The sequence below is a fragment of the Pyxicephalus adspersus genome, chromosome 7 (assembly GCF_032062135.1).
Source record: "Pyxicephalus adspersus chromosome 7, UCB_Pads_2.0, whole genome shotgun sequence".
Lineage (NCBI taxonomy): Eukaryota > Metazoa > Chordata > Amphibia > Anura > Pyxicephalidae > Pyxicephalus > Pyxicephalus adspersus.
The window spans coordinates 2,230,734-2,241,149 of NC_092864.1; positions in this window are offsets into that span (position 1 = coordinate 2,230,734).

The following is a 10,416-nucleotide window of genomic DNA, read 5'->3' on the forward strand; positions in this document are numbered from 1 at the left end:
GGATATCTGGGATATGGCAAGGGAGGGCAAGGGTTTGATAGGTTGAAAGTGATAAGGTTATGATCAGAGAGGGGGAATGGTGAGTTGTCAAAGAGGATGAGGTTGCAGAGTTTAGAAAATACCAGGTCTAAAGTGTGTCCGGCTATGTGTGTGGGGCCATTGATGTGTAAGCCGTGTACCGAGGGCTTTCTAGGATACAGCGAAGTCACAAACAGGAAAAGCAGCACTGACACCAGTTTATGAAAAAAGGACGTACTTTACTGAGTAATATAACAATAAACAAAATTCCAAACAATAAGACAAAGAAAATACATTACATACACTCATCCCAAGGGACAGCACAGCGCCCTTTTTCAAAATTGGTTCTTATGACCTGCCACACACATAGACCCTAACTTACTAACTACTGCAGGTCTAGTCTCAGTCTCTGGTATTTCAGTCGCCAATCCTATAATGCGGTGCGTGCACGATTTTACTGACCCGGGTCTTGTTCTGGATCCATTAATGTCTTTAAACTGAACAACAGCAACAAGTCTCTTCAGCAAACATGAGGTCCTGCAAGACAGACAGCGCTCCGTTCCTCAGCTCCTTTCAGCCTTTCTGGAAAACAATCCTCTTTATTCTGGACAGGATCTGCCTTAGACGGTGGTCAGCCTCACTCAGCCACAGCTCCTGAGACTCTAGGATGCACTGACACTTGGATGCGAGCGGATTCTGTTTTACACACAGTCCTTGCAAGATGTCTGCTCTCCTGCTTCCTGCTTCCTCTCTCTTTTTCAGAACAACCACACCTCCTATCAAATATAAAAAAACTGGCAACCTGTTTAGCTGTGTTAAGAAACAGCGGCATCTTGTGGCTGAAATGCAGAACGACAGTCCCAAATTTATTTACAAACATTGAACAGTGAGTGCTGTTTTCTCAATCTCACAGATGTGTTGTGTGAGTCCAAATGAGGAGGGAATGGAGAGCCGTTTGGCTGAGGAGGGTAGATAGAGAAATAGATAGATAGATAGATAGATAGATAGATAGTCAGTGTGTTACATACACGCAGCCAGAGGCAGGGTCCCCTCGCTGACTGCGGGCACAGTATCACACTTGTACAGAGAGACAGACACACAGACGCAGTGTATACTGCAGTATATAGTTTATATACTGTGCTGCATATTACAAGCGTCACCACTGAAGCAAAGTGCTGCATACAACACAGTGCACTTGCATTTTTTGTGTCAACCCTTCCCCCCCCTCTCACCATTGAGCTTACAGATCCTCCTTAATCGCGCAGCTGAAATCTAATCGCCTTAATTGGCAGATTCGCGCCCCCTATTGCTCAAGGCAGGAATCCGGCTGGCAGTGAGGAGGTGAGTGTACAAGTGCACTCGACTCCGGACCGCGGGAAACCGGCTCGCTGGAAATGTGAAAGTACACGCGACCAGCGAGCGCGGATTTCATTGATAAATTGGGCCAATTATCCAAAGAACTACAAATCTTGAAAGCAGATATTGTTTTTCTTCAAGAAACCCATCTACATAGCTTACATCCACCCAAGTGGAAATTGAAGGGCTTCTCTCATATATATATGGCAAATATCCCTAAAAAGAAATGTGGAGTGATGACAACGATTAGAGATACTATTTCCTATCAATATCTTCATCATATTGCTGGAGAAGATGGCAGATTTCTTATTTTGATCTGTAAAATCAATACAGAAATTTTCACTTTGGTGAATCTATATGCTCCTAATTATAACCAACACTCTTTCTTGAGGAAGCTCTTTAAATCGGTTAATAAGGTTAAACAAGGAATACTACTTGTAGGAGGTGATTTCAACACTGCTCCTTATTCTAATCTGGACTCCAACACTTAAAATAGAAGAAGATCTAAAGATTTGCGTAATCTCCTAAAAGAATACGAGTTGTTGGATATTTGGAGAAGTCAACATGGGGAGGAGCGTGATTCTACTTATCATTCACATGTTCATCACTCATATTCTTGTATATATTTTTTCCTGACGGACTTAAGATCTCTTTTGAACATTACTCAGTCTTCTATTGGATCTATAACATGGTCAGATCATGTGCCAGTGACAGTTATATGGGGAGATCAATCTGTCAGACCGGATAGGCTTTGGCGATTGAACACCTTTATCTTAAATCATCCGACATATCAGGAGGATCTTGTGAGAGCTCAAGATCTATATTTTTCCCATAAATGATACTGCTGATGTTAATATCTTTTCGATAGGGAATGCACATAAGGCCTATATGAGGGGTCTGTTTATTAAGGCTACTGCTCATGAAAAAAAGAATAGAATGAGACAAATAAACCAGCTACTACAATCCATTATAGATTTGGAGATCCTTAATAAACAGTCCCCTTCCCCACAATTAACGGCTGAGTTATCCAAAATTAGAACACAACTCAAATCTCTTTTGCTTGTGAAGTACGATACATTTATCAAAAAATTGAAAGCTACTCAATATTCTTTAGGTAATAAACCGGGGGCATATTTAGCTAAGAAAATTAAACTTAGAAGAACTAAATCTAATATTTTTTCTATTACTTGTCTTTTGTGCTAGATAAATTTGGTCTGTCAGGTTGGGTTAAATCTGCTTTTTTATCTTTGCACTCCACTCCTAGTGCTAGAGTGTTTACATCTGGTGCTTTATCCTAATTTTGATATTACAAATGGCACTCGACAGGGCTGTCCGTTATCACCCATTATTTTCACGTTATTAGTTGAACCATTAGCAGAAAAGATACGTACAGAGGTGGAGGTACGAGGTATGTTAATAGCAGGTAGGGAGCATAAAATTAGTTTATTCGCAGATGATATCATGTTAATATTGGCCCAACCTCTGATATCTTTAAATGTGGTCTTAGATGTTATTGAACAATATAGTAAAGCTTCCTATTACAAACTTAATATGTCCAAGTCACACATTCTTCCATTAAATATACCTAAAGTCGTTGTGGACCAATTGTGTACTAAATTCCCTTTGATGTGGGAAATGACATCTATCTCATTTTTGGGTATAACTTTGCCAGCTCATACTACATCTTTGTATGAATGTAACTAAAAGAAGCTTCTGCTATCTATGCAAGCGGAATTTCTAGGTCTTTGAAAACAAGAAATCTCTATAGCCGGTAGGATCGCAGCATTTAAGATGTTCCTTTTGCCAAAGTTTTTGTATATATTTCGGGCAGTTTGTATCCCAGTACCTACTAGATTCTTTAATCAAGCGCAAAAATATCTCTCTGCATATGTTTGGCTTAATAAAAAACTGCGTTGTAACTATTCAACCATGATTAAAGAGAGGAAGTTTGGAGGAATAGGACTACCTAGTATTCAATTTTATTATGCTGCATCTCTTATGTCCCAAATTAAGCATTGGTGGACGAAAGATATTGGTAAAATATGGGTGGAAATGGAATTGTCTTTTCTCCAATGTTCCTACTGTCAGTGGTTATTATTAGCTATGAAAATGGGGTATCCAGTGTTTCATAATGATTATCTCACCATTCAAGCTACTCTTCAAGTTTGGGGTAAATATTCAATGTATGACCCAAGTACGCTGCGAATTTTGGAGGTATTTATACTGCATTTAAATCTCAACTCTTGGTATAATTCTGGAGTTACTAAACTTAAAGATTTATATTTTTTCAAAAATATAGAGTCTTGCAAAAGATTTACAACTTGCCGTCCACAGAATTTTTTACTTATATGAGAATTCGACATTTTCTGTTGAACTTAGACTTATCGTATAGACTCCCTATTGATAAATCTGTCTTTTTTTATTTTACTAACCTAGCTTCGGGATCTAGAGGTATCTCCAGGTTTTATAGATTACTTAGCTCCAATTTAGGATTTTGTAAATCTTCACCACTGCGAAAGTGGGAATACGCACTTAATGCGTCTATCCCTGATGGTTCTTGGATAGCTACGTTAAATGCAACATATCAAACTCCTAAATGTGCAGACCACTTGGATATGTATCAGAAAGTGGTGAACCACTGGTATCTTACTCAGCTTATGATGGCACATTTTTCGGCATCTGGCACAAATCTTTGCTGGAGAGAATGATGTAGTTCTGGTTCACTATATCATATTCTATGGAGTTGTATTTCTATCCGATCCTTCTGAAACCAAATCTTCATCCTTATTTCGGAGATCACTGGTATTCATATTCAATCTAATGCTGAAGTAGCGATTCTACATTTAGGCCTGGACATAATTCCTATGTCGGTTCGACCAGTTGTTATTCATGTTTTGTTGAGCGCCAAGTTGTCTATTTTGCTTAGGTGGAAAAGTTTGAACGTAGCTATGATTGTCGAAGTTGTTAAAGACATTATTGATCATTGCTCATATGAAAGAATCTTTGCCTTATCTCAAAACAAGTTCAAACAATTTCTTAAGACCTGGGAACCATGGCTTATTCATAGAAAATGTGTTGTAAATAATCTTCCTTAAACTTTATAATCCTTGATATTATGGACAAATATAACAAGAAGTATTGTTATATAGATAATATATAAGAAAAGATATCGGATGTGTATCCTATTTAGGTTTAAGGCTTAATAAGGGCTGGTATATGTTGTTTTTGTTTGTGTTTTTGTTCTTGTATTTTGTACCCCTTTTTTTACTCTTAACTTTCTTCTCTCCCCCATTCTTTTTCTATCTTCTTTTCTTCTTTTTTTCTAACTGTTTTGCTTCATACAACTACCCTGTTGGAGTTCTTTTCTTTTCCCCTTCCTTTTTTTCTTTTTCAGTAGAAAATGGATATGTACAAGTTTTCTTTTTCAAAGTTAATGATTTTCAGTTGTTAAGATAATTTTGTACTTGTTCATCTCCTTTAATAAATAAAAATTTTTGAAAAAAAAAATATCTGTATTTTTTACAGAAATACAGAAGTTTTTCTGACTTTTCATAAATAGCAAGCAGGATCAGAATTCAATATCTGTAAATTTTACAGAAATGTTTCTGTTTATTTTGATAGATTGCAAGTGGTATCAGAAATAAATATCTGTATATTTTGAAAAGAAATACAGTGATTTTTATGGCTTTTTTTTTAGAAAGCAAGTGGTATAAGAATTAAATGTCTCATTTTTTTTTACAGAAATACAGACATTGTTCTGTTTATTTTGATAGATTGCAAGTGGTATCAGAATTAAAAATATGTACTTTTTTTACAGAAATACAGCAATTTTATGGATTTTTTTTTGATAGATAGCAAGTTGTATCAGAATTAAATATCTGTAGTTTTTTGTACAGAAATACAGAAATGTTTCTGTTTTGTATTAATAGATAAAAAAATATAGATATACACAATGGCACAATGGCTGAAAGGTTGGACAGGAGTTCTATGCATTTGTTTCTTTACAGATTCTGTTGTTGGTGAAGTTATGCAGATTTCTGCAAGCTACCAGAAATGAGGTGTACTCCCACCATTGCAGCAAATAAACATCACAGAACACATGGAACGCCTGTCCTACACAGCAGGCAGAACACAGGGGGTGGGGGACTTCCTTCTAATATCATTTAATAAAAGGAAATAGATGGAGGCAGAGATTAGAATGAAAAGAATTTTATTGATCAGCTGCTTATAATTATGATAAGCGATAATAGTAACATTACAAACAACAAGTTATAGGAAAATGATAAGAAGATAGAAGTTACAACTGATTTTTTTTTTTTATTCCAGCTTGAACTGGACCCTTTCTTATGATAGCTTTTATTATTTCATGTATTTTTAATGTTACAATATTTGGATTGAGTCAGTACTGGGAATGTAATGCAGCACTGGGAGCCTCCCATTACCATCCAGGGCCATGTGGAAACAGCAATCAGAAAACTATTGTGAAGGACACATTTTCCCAACTGACCACTAATGTAAGAGGCATTGTTTCCACTGACACCTAATGAATTGGTTTTGGCGAAGGTTCCTGGAGCAATGAAAATCATTTTAAGGATTCTTTTGGGGTAAAAAAAAAATAGGCACACTTGGCCTAAGCTTTGGGCTTTGTAATAAGTGCTGTAAGTGGAAACTTGGGGTAACTTTTACTTAATTCCCCTATATTGGACAGACTGTGAGCAAAGCTTTATGTTATGATCGGATTCTCTAACTTTATACCTTATCATACTCTATCACACCCATCCATTGCGTGTTCAGTAGTTTTAATAAATGAGAACAACAAATCTGCATCTTATTGATCATAGGGGAATTTACATGTGCAGCTTTTATTCGTCAGCCATTTCAGCAATTCATATTCATCTTTTTTAGCTTTTTCTGCATTGACATCTTTTATCTCTTTAACTGCAGCTTCAAATGCAAATTTCAGAATTAACTTCTTACGTTCCACACGCTCTTTTATTGGATCTGGTGGTATCTTCAGACCGAATTTTACATCATTTAGAGCGTGCAGGATCACATTCTGTATATCAGTGCATCTCCCGCGTGTCTTCATGTTGTCCGCTGGGGTATAATTCTCAATGGCCATCACTGCTTCTGCACCTGCAAGTTTAAACTGTTCTTCCAGATCTCTGTAACTTCCATGTGACTTGTGTGTAAGGACAACAATGGGAACAACTCCTATTAATATAATAAATTAGGGTGAAAGTGTAAACCTCAAAGTGTTCAATATCAATAGCAAATATATATTATTTACTGACTCTGCTGTTACTGAAACTGGATATGATATTTATATCATTATATCATTTATATTATTGTGATACAAACAAACATTGGATTGTGCAGTACTAGTTGTACTGAAAAACAAAATGATTTGGCAAAAAATGATGGTAAAAGCAGCAATGGTATAAGGAGCCTGTTCACCAATGCTAGAAGTCTAACAAACAAGATAGGGGAGTTGGAAGCCTTAATGAGTGAGGAGGATTATGACTTAGTTAGTATTGCTGAATCCTGGCTTTGTTCTTCATATGACTGGGCTGCCAATATTCCTGGGTATACTCTCTTTCCTAAAGACAGAGTCAAACAGAAGGGTTGTGGTGTCTGTCTGTATGTGGGAAGTGTTCTAAAAGTGAATGTGAAAGAAGGAATTGCAGAGGGAACAAGCGATGAGGTTGAGGCAATATAGGTGGAGGTGAATGTGGGGGTGAATAACACACAATTAATGATTGGAGTCTGCTATACGCCCCCCAGTGCTAAGGAAGAAATAGAAAATCAACTACTAGCACAGATAGAAAAAACTGCAAAAAAGTGAAAGTGTTTTAATCATGGGAGATTTCATCTACCCTGACATTGACTGGAGTAATGAAGGATCACCTTCATGTGAAACCTTTAAAGAATATAACAAAAAGATGTAAAAAGAAAATAAAATGTGCAAAACTTCAAAATGAAAGACAGACTGCAAAGGAAAGTAAGGCAAACCCCAAAATATTTTTCAAATATATTAATAGCAAAGAGATCAGATCTGAGCATATAGGCCCCTTAAAGGATGTCTCTGGGTTGGTAACTGGGGATAAAGACAAGGTAGATTTACTAAACACTTTTTTTTAGCTCTGTGTACACAAAGATAAATGGCAGAGCTCAAGTCCAAATTCATAATAGCAATTTCCATGCTTTAAATGAGTCACAATGGCTCAAAATTGATATGATTGAGAAACAGCTGGGAATAATTAAGGTTGACAAAGCACCAGGACCTGATGGATTACATCCACGTGTCCTCAAAGAGCTGAGCTCAGTTATTTCAAAGCCATTATTTCTATTTATATTTTTAGAGAATCTTTAGTCACTGGCAAGGTACCGATGGATTGGCATAAGGCCAGTGTGGTTCCTATTTTCAAAAAGGGAGGAATGTCATTACCGGGTAACTACAGACCGGTTAGTTTAACATACATACTTGGAAAGGTCCTAGAGAGTTTGATAAAGAACCCATATAGTGGAGTGTCTGCTAGAAAATAATATTATAGGTGATAGTCAGCATGGCTTTAAGAAAGACAGAAGTTGTCAAACAGATTTATTTTCTTTTTATGAGGAAGTAAGTCAACAGGTAGACAGTGGAAAGCAGTTGATATAGTGTACTTGGACTTTGCTAAAACATTTGACAGTGTACCCCACAGACGGTTAATGTGCAAATTAGGGTTGATAGGTTTAGAAAAGTCAATCTGTAAATGGATCGAGAACTCGCTTAAAGATCGCATCCAGAGAGTTGTAATTATTGATCATACTCTGAATGGTAGTACCATTTCTGTGTTTGCAGATGACACCAAACTATGTAATGGGATTAGGTCCATACAGGATGTCTGTAATCTACAAGCAGACCTGGATGTACTGTTTAATTGGGCAGCCAAGTGGCAAATGAAATTTATTATAGATAAATGTAAAGTTATGCATGTGGGAGCTAACAAAATGCATGCTTCATACTGTCTAGGGGGAATACATTTGGGGGAGTCAGAAATGGAAAAGGATCTGGGGGTTCTGGTAGATCATAGACTTAATAACAGTACGAAGCAAAAAACCTGAACAAAGCATTGGTCAGACCACATCTGGAATATGCAGTCCAGTTTTTGGCACCAGTTCACAAAAAGGACATTGTGCAATTGGAGAGAGTGCAGAGAAGGACAACTAAATTAATAAAAGGAATGGAGGAACTCCGCTATGGAGAGATTAGGAGAGATTAGCTGAACTGAATCTTTTCTCCCTTGAGAAGAGACGTATAAGGGGGGATATGATCAACCTGTATAAATATATAAATGGTCCATATAGAGAACTCTCTTCCCCATTATTCACTTTGAGATCATTACAAAGCACAAGGGGGCGCTCTTTGCGTCTGGAGAAAAAGAAGTTTAAGCTCCGGATAAGGAAGGGATTCTTCACTGTAAGGTCTGTGAAAATGTGGAATCGGCTCCCTCAGGAAGTAGTTTCAGAAACTTCTATAGATTGCTTTAAGAAAAAGCTGGATGATTTCTAGAAGCACAGAATATAACTGGGTAATAAGGCTTTAAAGTAAAAATAACAATGACTGTTGATCCAGGGAACATCTGATTGCCTCATGGAATCAGGAAGGAATTTGTGCAAACCTCACTTTTTCTGACTAATTCTCTTAACAAAAAAATTTCTATTTCAGAATGCAACCTGAAAAACTCTTCCTTATGCGTCTGATTTACTAAAACTCTCTAAAGCCTGGAGATGATATACTTTTACCAGTGAAGATCAGTGATCCAGCAAACCTGGAATGAATCTGGTCCAGGATTCACAACATAGCAAATGACTTTGAAGAAATCTATTCCAGATATGGTGGATCACCCAGCTTCACTGATACAAGTGTATCCTATGCAGCCTTAGTGTTATATATAGTATGTGCATGTAGAAATCATTAGAACTAATGCAGCCCCTCTAATAATCAGAACTAATGCAGCCCATCTAGGGCATTTTCATTTGCTAAATCTGATAAAATAAATACTAATATCAATAAAGCTCAGATAAATATGGCTGCATAAGCTTGGAAAGCAGAATAGTGATAGTGAGAAAGCCACACACTGCAATGTGTAGGGGGAATGAATGATCTTTGATTGGGATATTTAGCACATTTTGCACTTCTGGAAGTGTCAGATGCCGGTGTCCACTCTGTCATCTCTATCACTACTGAGATATAATGGGAGGAATCTTGGAAGTGACAAGTGCTGATGACTTTGCCAGGGACTCCACTGCTTGTTTTTAGGAGCTGCAGTTGTGTGGATTGCTGACAATCATCCAATCATGTGCAATAAAAATTCATATTGTTAATTTTTACAACTGCAGATCATCTTCCTTTTTCCTATCAGGTATGCTTGAGGTGAGGAGTGCAGAGTTAGATTGGGGGGCTGGCATCTGGTGAGTACTGGTTGTGGCCCTGGGCGTTACAATGTGCATGTAAGTAAGAAGCTGTTTTTATGGTTCCGTCGTTGATATACAGGTAGTCACAGACTTAAGGTCATCCGACATATGGACGACTCCTAGATATGAATAGGGCTTCCCTGCTCCCTTGTGTGCAGGACGGAGGATTGATGGGGAAGGGGAGCAGTTTGCATGACTTGCAGAACAAAACTTGTACTAAACACAGCTGAGGTTGTGGGTGAGCTTCAGAGCTGAACTGGTCTGTAACATCTTGTAACTCTTTAATGACAAAGACAAACTCTGCAGCTGTTTTTTTTTTTGCATGTTGCTCCAGAAGTTAATAAATGTCTAGGCTCCATAAAGTTTTTTTATTTTGCTTCTTTTTGTGATTAGGTCACAGTGAGGATTTTTTACAGTAACTGACACCATGCTGCCTAATAATATATTGAGACAAACATCTGTTCTAATTGCAATTATTAAAATAATGTAACTGTCCTGACTTACTTACAAATTCATAGCAAGAAAGAAAGAAAGGGGAGAAAGAAAGAAAGAAAGGGGCTTATTTTCTGAATGAATCAAGGA